Here is a 22,139-nt window from a genome sequence, read left to right as displayed (position 1 = left end):
CTTTGTATTAAAGGTTTCGGAATTTGCATGTCATTCACTAATCTACCTGTAATTTATTCTAGTGTAGAATGTTGAGCCTTATATTTCTGATAAGACAGAGGTAAGCATAAATTTAATTCTTTAGCTTCTAATAAAGTAAATAAATGATATCATTAGAAATAGGTTAAGTTAGTAAGGCGAATAAATTCCTCATCAGTTTATGCCCATTGTTGGAAAAAATTCACAGGACTCTTGATGTATACTGGGTTCGAATGTTAAAATTCCCAAGATTAAAATCAATTTCTGCCAAGAAAATTTAATTAAAAATATGAATTAAGTGTCTCTCTTTAAGTTTAAATGTCATATTTTGATTCTAAGGTGAGCCAGTTTGACAGATGGTAAAAAGAGCAGTAGTCTGAGAAATATGATTTACAACAAATCTTTCAAGAAATGCATTGAAATGCCTGCCAAAAAGCTTCTTAAATAACTCCCTAAATTTAAATTCCAACTTCTCCAAGACACACACGCAATATCATTTGCCTTTTATCTTGATGAATAGATTTCATTTTTCTTTTCTTTTGCACTGTGGGATTGAACTCAGGACCTTGCTTAGGTGAGGCAGGCAGTGGCACCACTGAGCTAAATCCCCGGCCCTATATTTCATTTTTCAAGAGCAGTTTTAGGTTCACAGCAATATTGAGTGACAGGGATTCCCATCCACACAACCTTTCCCACCTCTCCAAACCTCCCCACCCATCAATGTCCTGTACCTGAAGGGTAAGTCTGTTCGGACACAGGAAGCTCAACTTACATGTCAGTCTTACCCCAAGGCCATCGTTCACGAGTCACTGCCTGTCATATGTTCTGTGGATTTGGAAAAATTATAACAGCCGTGTGTCTACCATTATAGTATCATACAGTGTTATCACAGACCTAAAACATCTGTGTTCCACCTATCATCCCTCCTGTCCTGCTAACACCCGATAGCTACTGATCACTTTACTATCTTGCAATATTTTTATGAGACCTTTCCATCATTTGGGAACTTTCCTCAGTGTTTCTTGCTAAGAGCTAACTATAAAGTCCTCTGATAAGATATTATAGAACTGTTTTTCTGTGCCAGACCCCTTTTGGCTTCAAAGCAGAATAGTGCGGAGTGCTAGTATTTGGGAATGTGGTTATAATATATTATTAATTGGGCAGAGGGACCAGGATTTTAACGTAGGGCCTTGTACATGCTAAGTACATACTCTAACACTGAACTGGACCCCAACCCTTGTTATAATTTGGCTCATTCTCTTTACATGGTAAATTTTTATAAGGAATATAATATCTTCTTAACTTTATTCAGCCCATGATCTACAGCAAAAGCGATTTCACCAACTGGTTTGTAGATCACAGTGCTCAACAAAGCCACAAGTATCTCATATTTAAATATTAGGAATGGAGGGCAGGGACAAGGGGAAAAAATGAGAACCAAGACCTGTCATGGTCTTGACAAGATCCCAATGATGAATGTAACTGTACTGTCTACCTAAAATGTACCAATAAACTCAATGAGAGAAAAAAACATAAATATTAAGAATATTTCATGTATGATGGGTTATTTTCATAACATGTTCATAACAGGGAACATGTGTTCTGTAAGAAGAATAAAATCTCTTTTCTGTTGACTAGGGAATTAAAAAGAACCATAAAATATATTGTTTTTATTTTATTTTTTATTTTTTTGGTACCGGATATCAAACTCAGGACCTTGCACTTGCGAGGCAGGTGTGGTGCCACTGAGCTAAATCCATGGACCAAATATATTGTTTTTAAGTCCTGTAGCTGTCAGTTTGGGCCTGTTTTGGGATTGGATCTTTAAGACAGCTTCCCTAATTTGTCTTGCAGTATTCAATATTTTGTTGTTGTTGCCCAGACCCACTAACATTTTGCTTTACCCTTTGTATGTGTGGTTTCTCCCCTTCATATATAACACATTGTATTTATAATGATTTTTTTTTCTGAATCATTTGAGGATAAATTACGTACATACTGGACCTTTACCCTTCAATGCTTCAGTGTGCATATCCAAAGAATAGTAATATTTTCTTGTATAAGCAGACCAATAAATTTGATACAACACCTTCATCTCATTTTCCACTCACACTCGATTTTTTCAATTGAGTCAATCGTGTAATTTACAGCACTGTCTCCTTCTAGTCCATGATCTGGTTTAGAGCCAGGTGTTACATTTAAGTTGTCATATGCCTTTTGCCTCTTTTAATATGGAACATTTTAGTGTCTCTTCTTTTATAATATAGCCCACTCCTTTACAAAAATTCATCTTTATTACTTGATATTTTCATAGAAGTCTAGGGAAATATGAGCTGCTTGATCAGTTATATTGATGTCTTAGTCCATTCGGGCTGCTATAACAAAATACATTAGGCTGGATCATTTATAGATGATAGAAATTTTTTGCTTATAGTTGTGGAGGCTGAGAAGTCCAAGATCAAGAGGCTTGCAGACCTGTTGTCTGCTGATGGCCTATTTCTCATAGATGATGCCTTCTGGGTCTCTTCACTGGCCTCTCTGGGAGGCCTTTTTTATAAAGGTATTAATCCCAAGCATGAATAATTCCTGTATTATTAATTATATCTCAAAGGCCTCATTTTTTTTGTTGTTGTTTTTGCTGTTTAAAATTTTTGCATCGCTTCTCGGCCTTTTGGCTAAGATCAAGTGTAAAATTTTTGCAGTGCTAGGAATTGAAGCAAGAGCCTCTACTACTGAGGTACATTTCCAGGCGCTCCATTTTTTGTTTGTTTGTTTGTTTGTTTGTTTGTTTTGAGACAGGGTCTCACTATGTAGTTGAGGCTGACCTGGAACTCACTATGTAGCCCAGGCTAGTCTTGAACTCAGCAATCCTCCTGCCTCAGCCTCCTGAGTGCTGGGATTAGAGGCATGCACTGCCACGCCCAGCTCCATTTCTTGATATTAGCACAATAGGCATTAGATTTTAACACATGAATTTTAGAATGACACAAATATTCAGACCATAGTGACTGGAGAATAGTGGTTTCTTCTTGTCTTCTGCCTTTCAAATCTCATATATATATCTACTGGTAGAACGCAAGTTGGAACCTTTCAGGAAAAGTTCTGTGGAAAATAAGATTTTAGGCTTTCTCCCCACTCTGTGCAGAGCAGGATGTAAAAGGGGGTGGTATTAAGACTCAGCGGACTACTGACAAGCTGGCAATGAAATTGCTGCTCTCCTGGAGCTTTCAGACTAGAGAGAGAGCTGTAAGGACCATGAGGGAACTGTTACTAAGAATAACAGGAAATGAGAGAAGGTCGGTGTGTCTGAAATTTAATGGAGCTTAGCATCACTTTAAGATGGAGAGGATATAAAGGGCTGAATTGTACAGGACTTTATACGACCTGGGATGAGTTGGCATTTTCTTCTGGGTAAAAGAGAAATGCTCTAATCTGATATGTCACATTTGGGCCATATAGAAAAGCCACTCCTTCCTCAAGATGTTTTCATCTCGTTAGAAGATTGTTGTAATATACTTTTGTCAGAACAAGGCACTTCACTGAAATCTGACAGAAAATATTTGTAATACCTGTACAATATACAGTGCCTGTAATGTGAAACACAGCCTCCCATAGGGTTGTTCTACTACAGCCTGTATAATTATTTTTTATAGTATACTTGGAATTTTAAGACACTTTATTTTAATTTAAACAAGTAGATATTAATACAAAAGATATAAAAACACTCTTCTAAACAAAATAAATCAAAGTTTCATAACAAAGTACTTAGAGAGAATAACAGTGGTTAATATGCTGTGTATATGATCTTAAAAGACTGGCGAAAATGTTACTCAAAGTACAAGTCATAGACAAAATAAGATTCTGTATTACAGGGCCGGGGATTTAGCTCAGCGGTTTGGTGGCCTGCCTTGCAAGCGCAAGGACTCGAGTTTAGTCCCCGGAGCCAAAAAAAAAAAAAGATTCTGTATTACAAAGAAGAAACAAAGGACAAAGCTTTCTTTTCAATGAACAACAACAAAAAAACTAGTAATATAAATTAAACAAATTAGCATTTATCTCAAAATATTTTTGAAACAACAAAATAGATAATTTGAGGAATCATTTGAACTTCTTTCTACTTCTTATTTATCTTCTATTATGCTCAGATACAAGAGGTTCTGAGATATTTAAACTTGTGTGTCTGACTTATTTCACTTGACATTACATTCTCAAGTTGCATCCATTTACCTATAAATACCTCAAGTTTATCTTTCTTTATGACAGAGTAACACTCCATCATATATAAAGACTGTTGATGGATATATATGCTGTTTCCAAGATCCATTATAAATTGTGCTGCTATAAACATGAGTATGCATGCATTCCTGTAATATGATGACTTTAACTCTTTTGGGACGATACCTAGAAGAATAGCTGAGTCAAATGGAATTTCTATCTTTAATTTTTTGTGGTACGTATCTCCAACACTGTTTTCTATAGGGGTCGTGCTAGTTCACATTCCCAATAACAATGTGGATTAGTTTTTTTCTTCACATCCTCATCAGCATTTGTTGTTGTTTGATACTTTGATACTGGCCAATCTTTATGGGGTAAGATGGTATCTTAATATAGTTTTTCTTTTTTTTTTTTGGTACTGGGGGTCAAACTAGGGTCCTTGCGCTTGCAAGGCAGGTGGTGGAACCACTGAGCTAAATCCCCGGCCCTTAATATAGTTTTAATTTGCATTTTTTTTTCTAATGGTCAGTGATGCTGAACCATTTTTCATGTGTTTTTGGCCATTTGTACATTTGATAAATGTCTATTGATTTCAGTTGCTTGTTTTTTTGACTGGGCCTTATGTATTCTGGATTAGTTCTCTGTGCAAGGAATAGCTGGCAATTTTCCCCCCATCCTGTAGGTTTCTCTTCTGTTAGTTGTTTACTTTGCTGTGAAGAAACTTTAATTTGATATTATCTCATTTGTTGATTCTTGGTGTTATTTTTTGTGCCATTGGTGTTCTCTTCAGAAGTCCTTTCCTATGCCTATGTCTTCAGAAGTTTTACTTATTCCATCTTTCAGCAGATTACATATTTCTGTTTTAACATTTAGATCTTTGATCTACTTTGATTTTAGTTTAGTACATCGTGAGATATATGGGTCTAGACTCAATCTTCTGCACAGGAATATACAATTTTTCCCAGCATCATTTAATAAAGAGGTTATCTTTCCTTCAGTGTATGTCTTTTCCCCTTTGTCAAAGATTAAGTAGCTTAAGGCACCTGGGGTTGTTTCTGCTTCCTCTATTCTGCCAACTTGATCCACATACTTGTTTTTATTCCAGTATCCTGCTTTAATCATAGTTGCTTTGTAGTATAACTTCAAATCTAGGATTGTGATGCCTCCTGTTTTGCTTTTGTTACCTAGGATTGCTTTGGTTGTTCTGGGTGTCTTCTAGTTCCATATGAATTTTAGGATTGTTTTATCTAGCTCTGTGAGAAATGCTATTGATATTTTGACTAGGATTGCATTAAATTTGTATAGCAGCTTTGGAAGCACAGCCATTTTGATTATATTTGTTCCGTGATACAGGAACAGAGGATATCTTTTCATTTTCTGATGTCCTCCTTGGTTTCCTTTTTCAGAATGATGTAATTTTCATTGTAGAGGTCTTTCACTTCTTTGGTTACGTTAATTCCAAACTTTTTAATTTTTCTTGATGCTGTTTTGAATTGTATTGTTCTCTTAATTTCTCTCTGAGTTCATTATTAGTGTATAGGAATGCTATTGATTTTTGTGCTTATATCCTATTCTGCTACATTGCTGAATTTGGTTACTAATTCTAAGAGTCTTTTGGTAGAATTTGGGGGGCATCTATGGGTAGAGGATCATGTCATCTGCAAATGATGATACTATGATATCTATCCATCATCTATCTTTATCTCTATATATCTTTTATTACTTTCTCTTGCCTGATTGCTCTGTCTAATGTTTTGAGGACTATGTTGAACAGAAATGGTAGTAGTGGATATCCTTGTCTTGTTCCTGATTCTACATGAAAAGCTTTCAGTTTTTCCCCATTTAATATGATGCTAGCAGTGGGTTGATCATAAATGGCTTTTATCAGATTGTGATAAGGTCCTTTTATACCTATTTTCTTCAGGTTTTTTTTTTTATCATGAGTAGATGTTGAATGTTTTCAAAGGCTTTGTATGTATCCTGAAATGATTGTATGATTTTTGTTCTTGCTTCTGTTCATGTGATGAATTACATTAATTGATTTGAATTTGTTGAACTATCCTTGCATCTCTGGGATGGAGGCTACCTGGTCAAGGTATATGATCTTTTTGATGATTTGTTGCATTCTGTTTGTCATATCTTAAAAGATCATTGCATCCATAAATTAGAGAGATTAGCCTGTAGTTCTCCTTTTTAGTTGGATCCTTGTCTAATTTGGGGATTAAGGTAATGCTAACTTCCAAGAATGATTTTGGGAATACTCCTTCCCTTTCTAATGTTTTTTGGGGGGGTACCAGGGGTTAAACTCTGGTCCTTGTGCTTGTGAGGCAGGAGACGACGGAACCACTGAGCTAAATCCCTGGCCCAAGAATTTTTTTTTTTTTTGGCTTTTTGAGACAGAGTCTCACTATGTAGTTGAGACTGACCTGGAACTCACTATGTAGCCCAGGCTGGTCTCAAATTCACAGCGATCCTCCTGCCTCAGTCTCCCGAGTGCTGGGATTACTGGCTACAGGCGTGCACTACCATGCCCGGTGCTTCCCTTTCAATTCATTAAAGACTTTGAGTAGTATTGGTGTTAGATGTTCACTGAAGTTCTTGTAAAATACAGCAATGATCCATCAGGTCCTGGGATTTTCTTAATTGGCAGGGTTTTTATTACTGTTTCAATTTTATTACTGTTTATTGGATTATTCAAGATTTTTAAGTCTTCTTGGTTCAGTTTTGATAATTCATATGTGCCTAGGAATCTTTACTTCTGAGTTCTCCAATTTTTTGGCATATAGATTGCTAATAATTCTCTGGATTTCAGAGATGTCTGTTGTTATTTTCTTTTTTAAATTTCTAATTACATTGATTTAATCTCTTTCCTTTTTTCTTTCTTTCTTTTTCTTTTTTTCCTCATTGAGTTTATTGGTACCTTTTAGGTACACAGTACAGTTACATTCATTATTGGGATCTTGTACCTTTACATGACAGGTCTTGGTTCTCATTTTTTCCCTTGTTTATGCCCTCCCTTCACCTCCCCTCCCCTCCCCCTTTACAAACACTTCATTTCCATTTTTTATTTTGTTTTCTTTCTTTTCAGTTCTACTTCTTTTTTTCTTTAATCTTTAACAAATGTTAAACTTTCATGTTCATTGATTTTCCTGTTCTATTCTTTGAATGGGATAGCAAGAGCCAGGGAAAGACTGCTGGTCCCCACACTGTCTGGAAACAGTTTTGGCGAGCCAACCAGGAGCTATGCAGCAAAGCTAGGAGCCAGGAGGTAACAAATGGAGCTAGAAGGTAAGACCTGATGAGGTGCAGAGTCTGTATGGCCCCTAAACTGAGGCCCTGCTGTAAAGTCAAGCTGAGAGAGTACCTCCACTCATGCCCCCTGATGGGCTGGGTCCTGGGAGTCTCTGAGGAGTGTGAGTCCCTGTCTCTGTGCAGTACCAGATTCCTGCATCCTCTGTGTGCTGACCATAGTGAAAAGGAACCTGAGCTCACTCCCTTTAAGGCTTGGCTCACCTATGGAGTCACCACTGTGAAATGTGTAGTGGAGCTACATGGAGATGCCAGAAGTCTGTAGCCACTGAGCACCTAGCCTGCTTTTCCAGAGCCTTGCAGGTGGAGCATGGGGAGCCAGTCCAGCCCCAGGGATCCAGCACTACAAAGGCTGGCCCTAAGCATGCCCATTCTGCAATTCAAAGTGCCTATATTTGGCGAATTGGGACAATTGATGGATGGCAGGGATACTGCAGTAGGAGGCCCATGCAGCTCAGGCCTCAGGGTACTGTTAGTGTGGGCTGGCCAAAATTCCCTTATTTGGGGAGCTAGCCAGAGACCAATTCTTGCGGGGGAAGGCAATTTTCTCCCTGGGGATTTAGTCAGGGCACTGAGGCTGCTTCTTGCCTGGCTCATTTCCCTTGGAGAAGACATGTTCCCTGCCATTCTCTCCCAGAGAAGAAGGCCAAAGAAGCTGCACTCATTGTGCCAGTGAAAGTGAAGTGGGTGGTAGGAAACTGAGGGGGAAGCAATGTCTTCCTAGCCTGTCTCTCATTTTGCACCAGCACTGCTGTGGTCCATGGTCTGTGCTCCAGAGTGCCTGTCCTCACTCACTTCCTTGGCCCTGTGTGGATATCTCTCCACTACTCCTGTGCTTGGTGTTTCCTGTCTGCTCTCTATGCACTAGTGCTCCTGTTCTTCTCTTGTCCCTGTGGTTTCCCATGGTTCGCAATCCTGAGTTTGGTGTCGGGCTGGGACAAGATAGCTCTGTAGCTTTCTGCCACTCTTCTTCCCTTTGGCCAGCAGAGGGAGTGACTGCATTTTTAAGACTTCACCTGTAGAGTGTGATACTTATTTTGTTCCCATTTGTCCAGTGTTTCTTTCTGATGATTTGTTTTGAACATACTGGTGGGGCTGCAGCAGGGGCGATGTGTTTATTTCTGAAAACTTTGTTACTCTTTTAGGGATGTTAAAATTTGTTTTAGACATTCCTATGTATATTAATCTAAGCTTTTGGATGTGTGTAGTCTTGGTACACAGGATTTACATTTGTAACAGAGACAGAGGTACATGCACTCTTCTCACAGTAAGACTGACATCTCTGAGAGGTGACGGGAGTCTGCCAGAGAGCCTGTAACATCTGCAGTGGTCTTTGAATAGCAATGGCAGAATAGTATGTTATAAAAATCCTTGATCTAAAAAGACACTAGAAACTGGGAAAACTTGTGTTTATATAAAAACTGCCTCCCTACCTAAAAGTTAGCATTTTGTAAGCACCAACAATTCTAATGGTAACTTTTCTAATCTTATGGATAGATATAAATTGTACTTCGGAATAGATCCTGTGGCCTTTTAGCTTTCCCACCCTTGTAGATAACAACCACTAAAATCAGCCTTGATTAGGAGACAAGTAGGGAATTGTCACTTTCAGAGAACATATAGGACTTTGGTTAGATCTTCTCAAAAATTATATAGGACTTTGGTTAGATCTTCTCAAAAATTCAGATAACCTCTGCTGTCTTAACCAAAGTACAGATGAATGAATGGAAGAGATATTGTTTCCCAGACAGCCAGGGGAGCCTGAGAAGGCAATACTTTGATGTCTTATGAATGTAACTTCTCAAGTGGCTAAGGGAGCTCCAGGGGATCCTGCCCTTCTCCCTAAGAAGTTCCTGGGCCTAAGGCTAAGTGAGCTCAGAGGGCTCTACTCATGTGGGAAGGTACTGGTGCTGCCATCAGAATTTTGAGCAGAGATATCTGTTTAATAATTACTTGGGTATCACAAGGGATGACTTATAAACTCAATGGATTGCAGAGGATGCCTTCTGAAGGACCCCCAGACCTAGTTTTCTCTCTCCATAGGCTTCAAGATGTGCCATGGCACTGGGTGTGGTGGTGCACACCTGCAATTCCAGCACTTGGGAGAGTGAGGAGGGACTATTGTCATGAGTTCAAGGCCAGCCCAGGCTACATAGTGAGTACAGAGAGAGAGACACTGTCTCAAGACCCTTACCCTGAAAAGCACCCCACAGATCCCAGTGACCTCACTATTAGGCCATATCCTTCAAAAGTCAGAAAGATTTGACCCTACTGATCTAAAAAGAGAAACAACTTATCGACTGTTGAAATATGGTGTGGGTCCAGTACAAACTAGGGAATGGTGAGAGACAGGTACAATATGACCGTTTAAATTATGATACTATCTTTCAGTTAGATAATTTCTGCAAAAAACTTGGAAGGTGGTATGAAATCCTTTATGTATGTTCAGGCTTTTGTGTCTCTTTTTCTCTGGAAAATCTCAGAAGCTAGGGTATTTGAGAATGGCCCCTGTGGAAAAAGAAAATGATACCATCGATGAGCCTGTCCTCAGATCTGCATCTGTCCTGTAGAGGGGAAATGGGGACCTCTCAGACCAGCCTTCTGTATCCATCTCCCAGTTCTGCTTCCTTTGCTCCCTTCCATTTTGACTCAATGGAATCACTTCCCTCAGAGTTACCCACTGCATTCCAGTTAAGAGGGGCCCAGCAGGGACAGTTTATTCCCTCTCAATTCTCTTTCCTCCCTTGAACACTCCAGAAGCAACTATGGAAGCCTTCATGTTCCAGGAGTTGGAGGGAGGTGAAGGGGACCAGCTCCTCTCAGGATAAACTTGGTTCCATGGGATGCTCGATGTAGATTACTTTTCTAATCTATCTTCTCAGGCAGGTCGCTGTCGTTATCTGTAAGAGAAGGCTGATTGGGAGACAAGTAGAGAAGTCCTGTAAGCTCTTAAGACCCTAGCCTTATTTTCTTTTCCTGAGGAGATATTCTAGTTTTTCTTCAAGGAACATGGTGACAAGCTATAAAAAACCTTCATGGGAAATGATTATTCAAATTTTTCCATGACCAAGACTCTGCTTCTGTGAATTTCTGGAAGATCTGAGGCTCTTCTTTAAAAAGCAAGACCTCAGTTTGGCTTCAAGTGCAGATAAGTAGAGTCTCCATAAATATGCATTGGTAGCTGATCTAGCATTGGTCTTTACCTCCAGAGGCTCCCAGCAGCTTTCTTCTGTTGTCATACATCAACACTAACTCCTTTCTCATTGTCTTCTGACTGGTTTCCCTCAGACTAGCCAGTAAGCCACATCATCCTAATGTGTTTAGGGAGTACACAATTCCCAGTAGGTAGGACCTACAGCCAGCCCCTTTCAGCAAGAAGTAGTTACACAAAGACCCCCACTCCTTCAACAAGCCATAAAGAATTAATGGGATTTATGTCTCTCAGGGGAATAAGGCAGGAGATTAAGGCACAGAAAATAGGCTGGACAATAGGAAATGGCCCATTAATCATGGAGAGGATGCTGGAGAATGGAGTGTGACCTGTCGATCAGAAAGCTGTCAAATCACGACATATAACGGCTTCCAGTGGTGTGGATCTGACATCAGAAGAAGGGTATAGAAGATGGTCACCATTTGCCACATTCCCACTGTCTTCTTACTCTTCAAGTAACCTGCTTAGCAAGCAGGAGATAAATCCTTTCTTTTTTTTACTTCTTTTCAATTCTACTTCTTTCCATCTTCTTTAATCTTTAATAAATTTTAAACTTTCATGTTCATTGGTTGTCTGGTCCAGCTCTTTGACTTTCTTGCTATCTTGGAATAGCAAGAGTCTGGAAAGAGCTTCTGGTCCCACACCATCAGGCAACAAGATCATCTTTCAGGTTTATAGAACTGAAATCATTTAAACTCAAATTTTACTAATATTTTCAAGTTCTTCTATATTTTATTTTATTTTAAAAATGTATTTATTTATTTTTGAGACAGGGTCTCACTACATAGTTGAGACTGACCTGGAACTCACTATGTAGCCCAGGCTGGTCTCAAACTCACAGTGATCCTCGTGCTTCAGCCTCCCAAATGCCTGGATTACAGGCGTGCTCCACCACGCCCAGCAAGTTCTTCTATATTTTAGGCACTCTGCCAAAGACTTCACCCATTTTATCTCATTTCCTCCACTGAGCAGTTCATCAAGTGGTTCCTATTTTATCTTCATGGTACAGATGAAGTGATAAGAATGATCTTGCCACTTGCTTTGAGTGGAGAACCACAGTTACAGGTCCAAATCAGGATTCGCTCCTACTGCATTTCAGTGACTTTTTTTTTATTTACTTCTCTTCTTTTTTAAAAGACTTCTAAAAATTTATTTTTAAAATGATTTTGTTGGTATATTATAGATATTCATCATGATCACATTCATCATAGAGGATTTGTACCTGTATATAATATGTCTTGATTCTTCTTTTACCTCTTTCCCTCCCTTCTCTTTAACCTCTCTTCTCTCCTTATTTACAAAAGCTTTGTTACCATTTTTTCTTTCTATTATCTTTTTTTCTTTTTGCTTCCTTCCTTTCCCCATCCCCTCTCTTTCTACTTTCCATTTAAACATTTTCTTATCTCACAGTATCATTATACATTTTCATCTTTATTTACTTATTCCATTTCTCAAGCCAGAGAAGCAATGCAATATTTAAACACGTCAGATTTATTTCACTTAAGAGTATGGGTCTCAAGGTGCATCTATTTATCTAGAAATATCTCATTTATCCCTCTATGGCAGAGTAGTACTCCATCATATAAAAAAAAAATCCCCATATCTTCTTTATCTAATCATTGGTTGATAGGCATTTGAGGTTTTCCCACAATTTAGCTATTATAAACTATGGCCCTATAAACATGGGTGTGCATATATCACTGTGGTGTGATGCTTTTAATTTTTTTGAGAATATACCAAGAAGGGGAGGGGCCAGAGACTTAGCTCTGCCTTGCAAGCACAAGGTCCTGAGTTTGATCTCTGGTAATGCAAAAAAAGAAGAAGGGGAATATCTGGGTCAAATGGAACCTCTAGTTTCAGTTTTTTGAGTTATCTCCATATTGGTTTCCACAGTGGTTGCACCAGTCTACACTCCTGCTCACAGTGGAGAAAGGTTCCTTTTTCCCCACAGCCTCCCCCAGCATTTGTTATTGGTTGATTTCTTAATAGCAGCCATTCATTATGGAACGAGGTGGAATCTCAGTGCTGTTTTCATTTGCATCTCTTGAATGACCAGTGATGTTGAATATTTTTTCATATATTTATTTGCCATTTCTATTTCCTCATATGAGAAGTGTCTACTCACTTCAGATGCCCAATTTAGGGTTGATCTTTAAATTTGGGGGATCTGGTTTTTCTGAGTACTTTATATATTCTAGATATTAGTTCTTTGTCTGGGAAGCAGCTGGCAACATTTTTTTCCCACTCTGTGGTTGTCTTTTCATTCTGTTGGTTTCTTTTGCTGTGCAAAACCTTTTTAATTAAGATGAGCTCCCAGTTGTTCTTAGTAATATTTCCTGTGTGATTGGGGTTTTGTTCATAAAGTCATTGTCTACACCTATATCTTCAAGATTTCGACCTATTCTATTTTCTAGCAGATTGTTTCTGTTTTTACATTTAGATCTTTATACATTTCTATTTTAGTTCATTGTATAATGAGTGGTATGAGTCTAGTTTTAGTCTTTGGCATGTGGAAAGCCAGTTTTTCCAGTATTTATTAAAGAAGCTATCTTTCTACCAGGGCAGGTGTTTGGCCCCTTTGTCAAAGATAAGGTGGTTGAGTATGTTTGGAGTTATTTTGGTATCTTTTAACTTGTTCCATTGATCTTCAGGTCTGTTTTTGTTTTGTTTTGCCAGTAGCATGCTATTTTTAATGACTGTGGTTTTGCAGTATAGCTTTAAATTGGGGACTGTGATGCCCTCTGTTCTGCCTCTGTTGCCCAGAATTAGTTTTGCTATTCTAGATCTCTTCTGCACTTGATCTTAGCCAAAAGGCCGAGAAGCGATGTTTAGATCTCTCTGGTTCCAAATGAAGTTTAAGATTGTTTTTTCTAATTTTGTGAGGTATACTATTGGTATTTTGATCAGAATTGCATTAAATCTGTACACAATTTTGGAAGAATGTCCAATTTCACTGTATTGGTTCTTCCTACTAAAGAACAAGTGGTATCTTTCCATTTTCTGCTATCGTCTTTGCTTTCCTTTTTCAGTACTGTAGTTTTCAATGTAAATGTCTTTTACTTCCTTTGTTAGATTGATTCCTAAGTGTTTCTTTTTTTTTTTTTTATGCTATTGTAAAGGTATAGTTTCCTTGATTTCTCTCTTAGTGAGTTTGTTGTTTAGGTACAGGAATACAATTGATTTTTGAGTGGTGACTTTGAATCAAGCTATGCTACTGAATTTGTTATTAAATCTAGAAGTCTTTTGGTGGAGTTTTGGGGGTTTTATATATAGTATCATGTCATCCACAAATAATGATACTTTAACTTCTTCCTTTCCTATCCCTATTTCTTTCTCCTAATTGCTCTGGCTAATGTTTCCAGAACTATACTGAATAGGAGTGCTGATAGTAGACATCCTTGTCTTATTCCTAATGTTAGAGTAAAAGCTTTTTTTTTTTTTTTGTACTAGAGATCTAACTCAGTACCTTGTGCTTGCCAGGCAGGCACTGTGCCACTGAGCTACATCCCCAGCAAAAGCTTTCAGTTTTTGACCATTTAGTACGATGTTGGCTGTTGGTTTGTCATAGATGGCTTTCATCAGATTGAGATAAAGACCATCTATTCCACTTTTCTGTAGGATTCTTTTGTTAATGATGAATGTGTGTTGGACTTTGTCAAATGCTTTTTCTCCATCTATTGAGTTGATCATGTGGTTTCTGTCCTGGTTTCTGTTAATATGGTATATTACATTTATTGATTTGCATTTGTTGAACCATCTCTACATCCTCGAGATGAATCATACTTGGTCATGGTGTATAAAGTTCTTGCTGATTTACCACATTCTGTATGTCATTATCATATTGGGGATTTTTGTGTATATGTTCATTCGGGAGATTGCCCTATAGTTCTCTTTTTTTGGTTGGCTCCTTCTCTGGTTTTGATGTCAGGGTAATGTTTCCTCTAGGAATGAGTTTTGGTATATTGCTTCTCTTTCAATTTCATTAAAGAGCTTGAGGAGCAGTGGCATTATATCTCTAAATTTTTTGTAGATTTCAGTAGTGAATCCATCAAAGCCTGGACTTTTCTTTTTTATGTATTTATATATTTTTGGTTTTTTGAGACAGGGTCTCACCATGTAGTTGAGACTGACCTGGAATTCACTATGTAGCCCAGGCTGGTCCCAAACTCACAGTGATCCTCCTGCCTCAGCCTCTTGAGTGCTGGGATTACAGGCGTGCACCACCACGCCCAGCCTGGGCTTTTCTTTGTGTGTAGTTTTTTTTGTTTTTTTTAAAAAATTACATCTTCCAATTTCATTGACTGATATTGGGTTATTTATAATTTTTATATCTTCTTGACTCAGCTTTGGTAATTCATATGTATCTGGGAATCTGTCCATTTCTTTTGTGTTTTCCATCTTATTGGTCTAGTTTCTCAAAGTAAGTAATTGATGATCTTCTGGATTTCTGCAGGATTTTTTTTTGTTTTTTTTAAAAAATTACATCTTCCAATTTCATTGACTGATATTGGGTTATTTATAATTTTTATATCTTCTTGACTCAGCTTTGGTAATTCATATGTATCTGGGAATCTGTCCATTTCTTTTGTGTTTTCCATCTTATTGGTCTAGTTTCTCAAAGTAAGTAATTGATGATCTTCTGGATTTCTGCAGGATCTGTTGTGATTTCAACCTTTTCAAACTTATTTGGTACTTCAGTCTTTTATTTCCATTTTTTTTTTTTTTAACTGGGGATCGAACTCAGGACCTTGAGCTTTTGAGGCAGGCATGGTGCCAATGAACTAAATCCCCAGCCCTCTTTCCCTTTTTTTAATAAGGTTGGCTTAAGGATTTGTCAATTTTATTAAATATTTCAAAGAACCATCTCTTCAATTCATTGATTCTTTGTATTGTTTTCTTATCACAATTGCATTAATTTCTGCTCTGGAACATTATAATTTCCTCCCTCATAAGAACTTTGGGCTTGACTTGCTCTTCTTTTTCTAGAAGCTTGAATTTCAACATTAGGCTGTTCACTTGAGCTCACTCTGTTTTTCTGATGTGGGAATTCACTGCTATAAATTTCCCTTGTAGGATTGCTTTCCGCATTGCATCCCATATGTTCCAGCATGTTGTATTGGCATTATTGTTTAATTATAGAAAGTGTCTAATTTCTTCTTTAATTTCATCTGTGACTCATTTGTTGTTCAGGAGGGTATTACTTAATTTCCATGTATTTATGAAGTTTTTGTGGTTTCTCTTGCCATTGCTTTCCAATTTCATTGCACTGAAGTCTGACAATATGCATTAGATAATTTCATTTCTTTTCATTTACTTAAGCATGTTCTATGAGATAGCACATGGTCTATTTGGAGAACATCCCATGTATAGCTAAGAAAAATGTATATTCTGATATTGTGGAGTTGAACACCCTATAGACATCTACTAAGTCCATTTGTTCGAAAGTTTGGTTCAGCTCTGATATTTCTATGTTGAGTTTTTGTCTAGTTGATCTATTTGTGATAGTGGGATACAAGTTCCCTCATTTCAATTGTAGTAGTGTTTATTTGATTTTTTAATGTCCCTTAATATTTGTTTTATATAGTTGGGTATGCTGATATCTGATGCATATATAGTTATGATTGTTAGCTCTATCTCTTGGATTGTTCCCTTAACAAGTATCTAGTGACTTTCTTTGTCTCTCTTGATCAGTCTTGGCTTGAAATCCACTGTCTGCAAATAGCATAGCTACCCCTGTCAAATGGAATATTATTTTCCATCTGTTGACTTTCAATTTATGAATTTCTTTTTGAGTTAAATGTGTTTCTTGTATGCAGCATATAGTTGTATTTTATTTCTTAATCCAATCCACCAGAATATTTCTTTTGATTGGCAAATTGAGACCATTTACATTATGGCTATAACTGATATGTACTGACTTATCCTTGTCATGTTATTTTCCTGTTGGGTTCCCTTTCTTTCCCCTCTGTTTAATTGCTTGTCTTTCCTGGTTGATTCATTCTATCGGGATTCATGGAGTTTTAGTCTTTGTTATCTCTTTCTAGAATATCCTTCAGAACATTTGAAGTGCTGGTTTGCTGGTCATGAATTTCTTCATATGTTCTTTGTCATTTTAGTATCTTATTTCTCCATCAATTTTGAAAGATACTTTTGTGGGGTACATCAATTCGGTTTGGAGGTTTTCTTTCAGGGCTTGAAGCTGTCTTTAACTTAAGAGTTAGGGTTGAGAAGTCTAATATGATTATGCTTTCCTTTATAAGTGATTTATTTTTTTTCTCTAATAGCTTTTGATATTCTTTTCTTGCATTCAATTTCTGGAACATTGACTATTATATGCCACAGTGTAGACTTTTTTATTATGGCTAATTGGAGTTCTCTATGCCTCATTTATCTGTATCTCAAATTATTTTTCCATGCTTGGAAAGTTTTCTACCATTAGTTTTGTGAACAGGTTGTTAGGTCATTTGCACTATCTCCTGCTTTTTAATTTAATCTGATCAATCTTACATTTTTCTTCTTTGCATCACCTAGCAGGTATTGGGTTTCTTCTGCTTTTTTAAAGAAATCTTTCTTTTCATGATTGGTAACCACAAACTTGTCTTCTAGTCTAATATTCTGTTCTCACATTGGTTGTTTCGACTTGCGTACTTTCCACATAATTTTTAATCTCCTGGATATCCATTTGAATACATTTCATGGATTCTATTTCTTTCCTATGCTGGGCATTCATGGTTTCCATTACTTTCCTAAGCTTCTTTTTTTTTTTTTTTAGTCTGTATATACTCTACATTCACTAAACATGTCCTTGGTTGTGGTCATCTCTCTTATCTGAGAAATCATTTGGTTACGGAAGGAGATGGCAAGTGACACACAGAGAGGCATGGAAGTAGAGAATGGAAGTAAAATAAAAAAGTTTACTCCATCGATGGGGATCATCACACCTAATAGTGGTGCCCTGCTTGACTCCTCCAATGGGCTACAACTCTTACTTTTATAGGGTTTTACAGCTTTGATCTTACTCAGTTGGTTACATTGCATTTTCACAGATACCCAAAACATGATAGCAATGCAGCTAAATTTCAACCCGGGATGCAGTTCTTTGTTAGGGAAGTTACCTTTTAGATTCATTCAATTGCCTACTCTAGCCAGGGGGAAGGGAGCTTGCTTGATTAACAAAGCTAACAATGGTTCTTTTCACTTACAAACTTTTGTGAGGAGACCAGGTGTCTCCCAGTGGTTAATTCTGAACTAAGCAGGGTGAGGGGCAGAAGTTATCTTATATTGTGACATTTCCTAAATTTTCCGTTTATTAAGGTTACCCTATCAATTTCTAATTTGATTTTTTTCTAGAGCCTCATTCTTCTGCTTTGTTACTTCTGCTGTTACCATTTCAGAGAGTTCAGGTGGGTGACTTTCAAATTATTATACCTCACTGCCCTCTGGGTTTGTCTTGGGTGAGCTGGAAGTCTAGAGTTGCATCTTGCTTCCACGTCTTCTCATTTTATATTCTAAGTGTAGCTGCCTTTAGGCTTTTGAATCTGTTGCAAGGTCCTACCTTTTCAATTTACTGGGGATGAGGAGTTGCTGCCTATTAGGCTCAGACCCTGCTTCAATAGTACCAGCCTATTGTACTGTTTATAACCCTCAAACAATCCTGGCATATAAAGAAGAACAACTAATGTCACCTTGGCTAAACAGTACAATCAGTAATAACAATAGCATTAAGCACAGTCTAGAAAATGACAAACAGTGGTAACTATTAATTTGCCCCTTTTAACCATATGAAAAAGTTTTGTAATTATATATCAAAATCTAAAACAAACTAGAAAATTTTGTATAGTAAATATTCCCTTAATATGTTGATTTACCCTCAGGGGGGAAAATTTAAAAAGAATATGAGGATAAAATAGAGAAACAAGAAGGGAAAGAAATTAGAAGCACAGTCAAAGGGCAGAGGAAGATTACGAAAGCTTTGGGAAACCGGTAAAGAAGACAGGAAAAGAAGAAAGAAGGAAGAAATAGAAACAAGAACAGAGCAAGACAACAAAAAGAAAACTAGACTAGCACTTGGGAGGTGGAGGAGGATTACTTTGAGTTCAAGGCAAAGCTGGGCTAGATAGTGAGACCCTGTCTTAAATAAGAAAGAAAGAAAAGAAAGAAAAAAAAGAAAGATAAAGGAAGGAAGAAAGAAAAGAAAGAAAACTAGAAACGATGTTTTTCATTCATATAAAAACAAGAACAATCAGGGCTGGGGATTTAGCACAGCAGTTCAGCTGCCTGCCTTGTAAATGGAAGGTCCTGAGTTCGATCCCTGGTAACAAAAAAATAAGAACCACCAAGAAAAATAAAGAAATCAAAGAAAGAAAGAAAAAAACGTCCACTTTAGGAAATTTTTCTTTTTTCTTTTTGTTATTGGGGATTGAACTCAGAATCTTGTGACTGCCAGGCAGGCACTGGCACCACTGAGCTACATCCCTGGCCCTAGGACGTGTTTCTGATGTCACTGGTAGACAAAAGGGGCAGACAAAGCCCAGATCCATATTGGTAGATCCCAGCAAGCCTGCAGGAGAGTTACTGGGTAGTGGATAATCCCAGCAAGCCTGCTCTTTCATCTCCACTGGAGTTCAGGCTAGTCCTGGTTTTTAGCTGTGAGGCTGAGGCTCGAATTGTTCAGCCCCCAATATTCCAGGTGCCTCCTGCCAGCTTGAACTCAGCTCCCTGATCCTGGGTATCTCCCATGGCTGCACCTCACTCTGACACTGGGAACCCCAAGATGGAGCCAATCCGCTGCTGCTCTCAGTCCCAAATTCAGTAGGCCCCTTTCCAAAATGGTAACCAGCCAGTTGCCCTCTCCTGGGATGTTTGAATTGGACTGGAATTATTCACCAGCTGCTGAAGCCTGCAGCATCCACTGCTCCATTCCACTGGTGTATTCTCTGTGGAGGCCTCTAGAATCACCGGTAGTCACTGTGCCTCTGTAGGTTTGAGCTGCCTCTCTCATGCCATAAACTGGGATTAAGAGAGAAAGCGCCACTTCCTACCTGTTTCTTTTGTATTGCTCTGCCTATGGGCTTGCCTCCCATACTTGCTGGGTCGTGGGGACCCACCTCCCACCTTCTTTTCTTTCCCACATTGCTATATTCCAGCATCTGGATTCCAATTCTCAGAGAGGCTGATTTGCTGCTGCTCAACACTCCGCCATTTTCCTGTTTTGTCTCCATGTCAGTAACTTTGAGTCCCTTACTTTGTTCAACTTGGTCAGTGCCATCCAATAGAAGTTTCTGTGATGATGGCAATATTTTTACATCTGCATCGTCACATGGTTAATGTGACCAAAGAACTGAAATTTTAATTAAAATTTAATTAAAACATGTACCTAATGGTTAACATACTTGTCAGCACTACTTTAAATAAATGGTCTTCAAATTGTGGAGCACACATTCCAGGGAGGGCACAGAATATGTAGGGTGCAGAAAGAAAACCTACTTTGCCATACAGTTAAATCATTATTCCTGATTTTTTGTATGTTGTACAGTATTAAATACCCAACAGGAAATTTGTAGTAAAAATATGTGTCTTAGTCACTTTCCTCTTTGCTGGGATACAATACCAACTTCCCTATCTTAAAGGAGGAGAGGTTTACTTTGGCTCATGTTTCAGTCCATGGTTGGCATGGCAGAGAGGCAGAGCAGAGGAGAAACTGCTCACATCATGGTGGCAGGGAAACAGACAGAGAAGGGCAGAGCCAAGGAGGGAGATATGATACCCTTTCAGGTCATGCCTACTGTGGCCACCTCTTCTGATCAGGTGTCCACCTCCTAACACCAAGACTCCTGTAGGGCCCCCATCATCCAATTACCTTTTACAAGCCCCACCTCTGGTCTCATAAAGCTTTGGGTGAGCATATAGGTACAAACCATAACACGTATAGACTACATATATGTTAATTTATTTTATGCATACGTAGCACTTAATATGAGGGAATGTGCTTTACAAATATTAATTTAATTTTAATAATGACCCTATGGGGCAAATATTGTTATTAGTCTATTTTACAAATGAAGAATGTAAGGTAATACTTGGATATACCCAAGGAAACATTTGGCGAAGCCAAGATTTTTAGGTACAGTAATTCTGGCTTGATCCATGTACTTTACTGTGAGCTAAAGAAGTGTGTTTGGAGGAGGGGACTTTTATTGACATCTGTGACTAAAAATGTTTGATGACTAATGCTCTACCTTGGGCAACCAATCGGATATACCAATCCCTAATTTCAAATTTTAAAGGGATTTTACACTTTAGTCCAGCCCTCCCTCCAGTGAAAGATTGGTATTCATGCCAATGGATAAGACTGAATGAAGATGAGGCAATGTGACAGGCGAAACGGGAGTCCTAGTGACATTTGAATGTGCCCTCAGACCAACTGATAGCTAACAACTTATAGCTAGCGTATATGAAGATTGATAAAATTAAAATAAAATTAAACAAATATTTGTAAAGCACATTCCTGTAGGTTAAGTGCTATGTACGTGTAAAATAAATTATTTATAACTTTCTCTATTAAAAATTGGCTCATCTTTGCCAATTTTGTTCTCGCTACTAAAAATTAGTTTGTTTCAGAGGCACTGATAGGGGAGGATGTGAAACAGAAAGCCCGGGGAACTCCCGATGGAAGGTGCAAGTGGAAATAGGCAGAATCCAAACTCGGTGCTCTGTGCGCAGCTTGGCTGGCAGTGGCTCTAATACAACAGTAACCAAAAGCTTTAAAAGATCTCGGAAATACAAAATTTATCAAATCCCAATTTCCACCTACACACATTTTTGTTTAAATGTACATGCCATTCTTCTCTGCCCTTCCCGCATTCCTTGGATATCCCTAGTGTCTTTGATCTCACCCCAATACTCACCGGAGCGGTTAGCATACAGGTATTGTGATGTAGACGAACGAGGGCACGTTTACCACTGCGGTACACTACCACTGCAGTTTCTAGGTGTACGAAGTAGGTGGTTGAGGTACTGCGTCTCCAGAGAAGTTTGGGAGATACCAGAGTTTAACGCATGCACTTAAAAGCATGTGGGGTACGAGATGTAGAGGCTTCAGAGAGCGCGTTGCGGAGAGGATCGTGGAGGTGCTACTTGGTACCAGCACACAATTGTCTGTACTGACGCCTTCGGGCTTCCAAAGCCCTCCTGTCCTGGGCTCTCCGGGGAGATGGGAGGGGATGAAAGGATGAGAGGGGAATTTCCTTTCATTTTTCCAACGTCCCTGAGAACTTCGCTGACAGCTGAACAGTGTGTCCTTTCCAAGGGCTTCTGTGAGCCAGCAGTCAGGAACCGCGCCCCACGCGGACGCCACAGCTACCGAGGTTCGTCACCGCACAAACGC

The 22,139-nt window shown here is 38.4% G+C and overlaps 1 protein-coding gene and 1 pseudogene across 1 annotated transcript in view; both read left to right on the top strand.

The window, feature by feature from the left end:
* Nucleotides 1-2,673: 2,673 nt before the first annotated feature.
* Nucleotides 2,674-2,881, top strand: LOC117285097 (annotated as a pseudogene).
* Nucleotides 2,882-22,079: 19,198 nt separating this feature from the next.
* The window catches only part of Plekhf2 (pleckstrin homology and FYVE domain containing 2), a 21,525-nt gene continuing 21,465 nt past the window's right edge, over nucleotides 22,080-22,139 (top strand). Inside the window, exon 1 of the mRNA XM_010619593.3 lies at nucleotides 22,080-22,119. The gene's annotated coding sequence lies outside the window, so the exon portion shown is untranslated. The remainder of the gene's footprint in view (nucleotides 22,120-22,139) is intronic.

The sequence above is a fragment of the Fukomys damarensis genome, unplaced genomic scaffold (assembly GCF_012274545.1).
Source record: "Fukomys damarensis isolate Sample0158 unplaced genomic scaffold, DMR_v1.0_HiC HiC_scaffold_5, whole genome shotgun sequence".
Lineage (NCBI taxonomy): Eukaryota > Metazoa > Chordata > Mammalia > Rodentia > Bathyergidae > Fukomys > Fukomys damarensis.
This window is presented reverse-complemented; position numbering and strand designations above follow the sequence as displayed.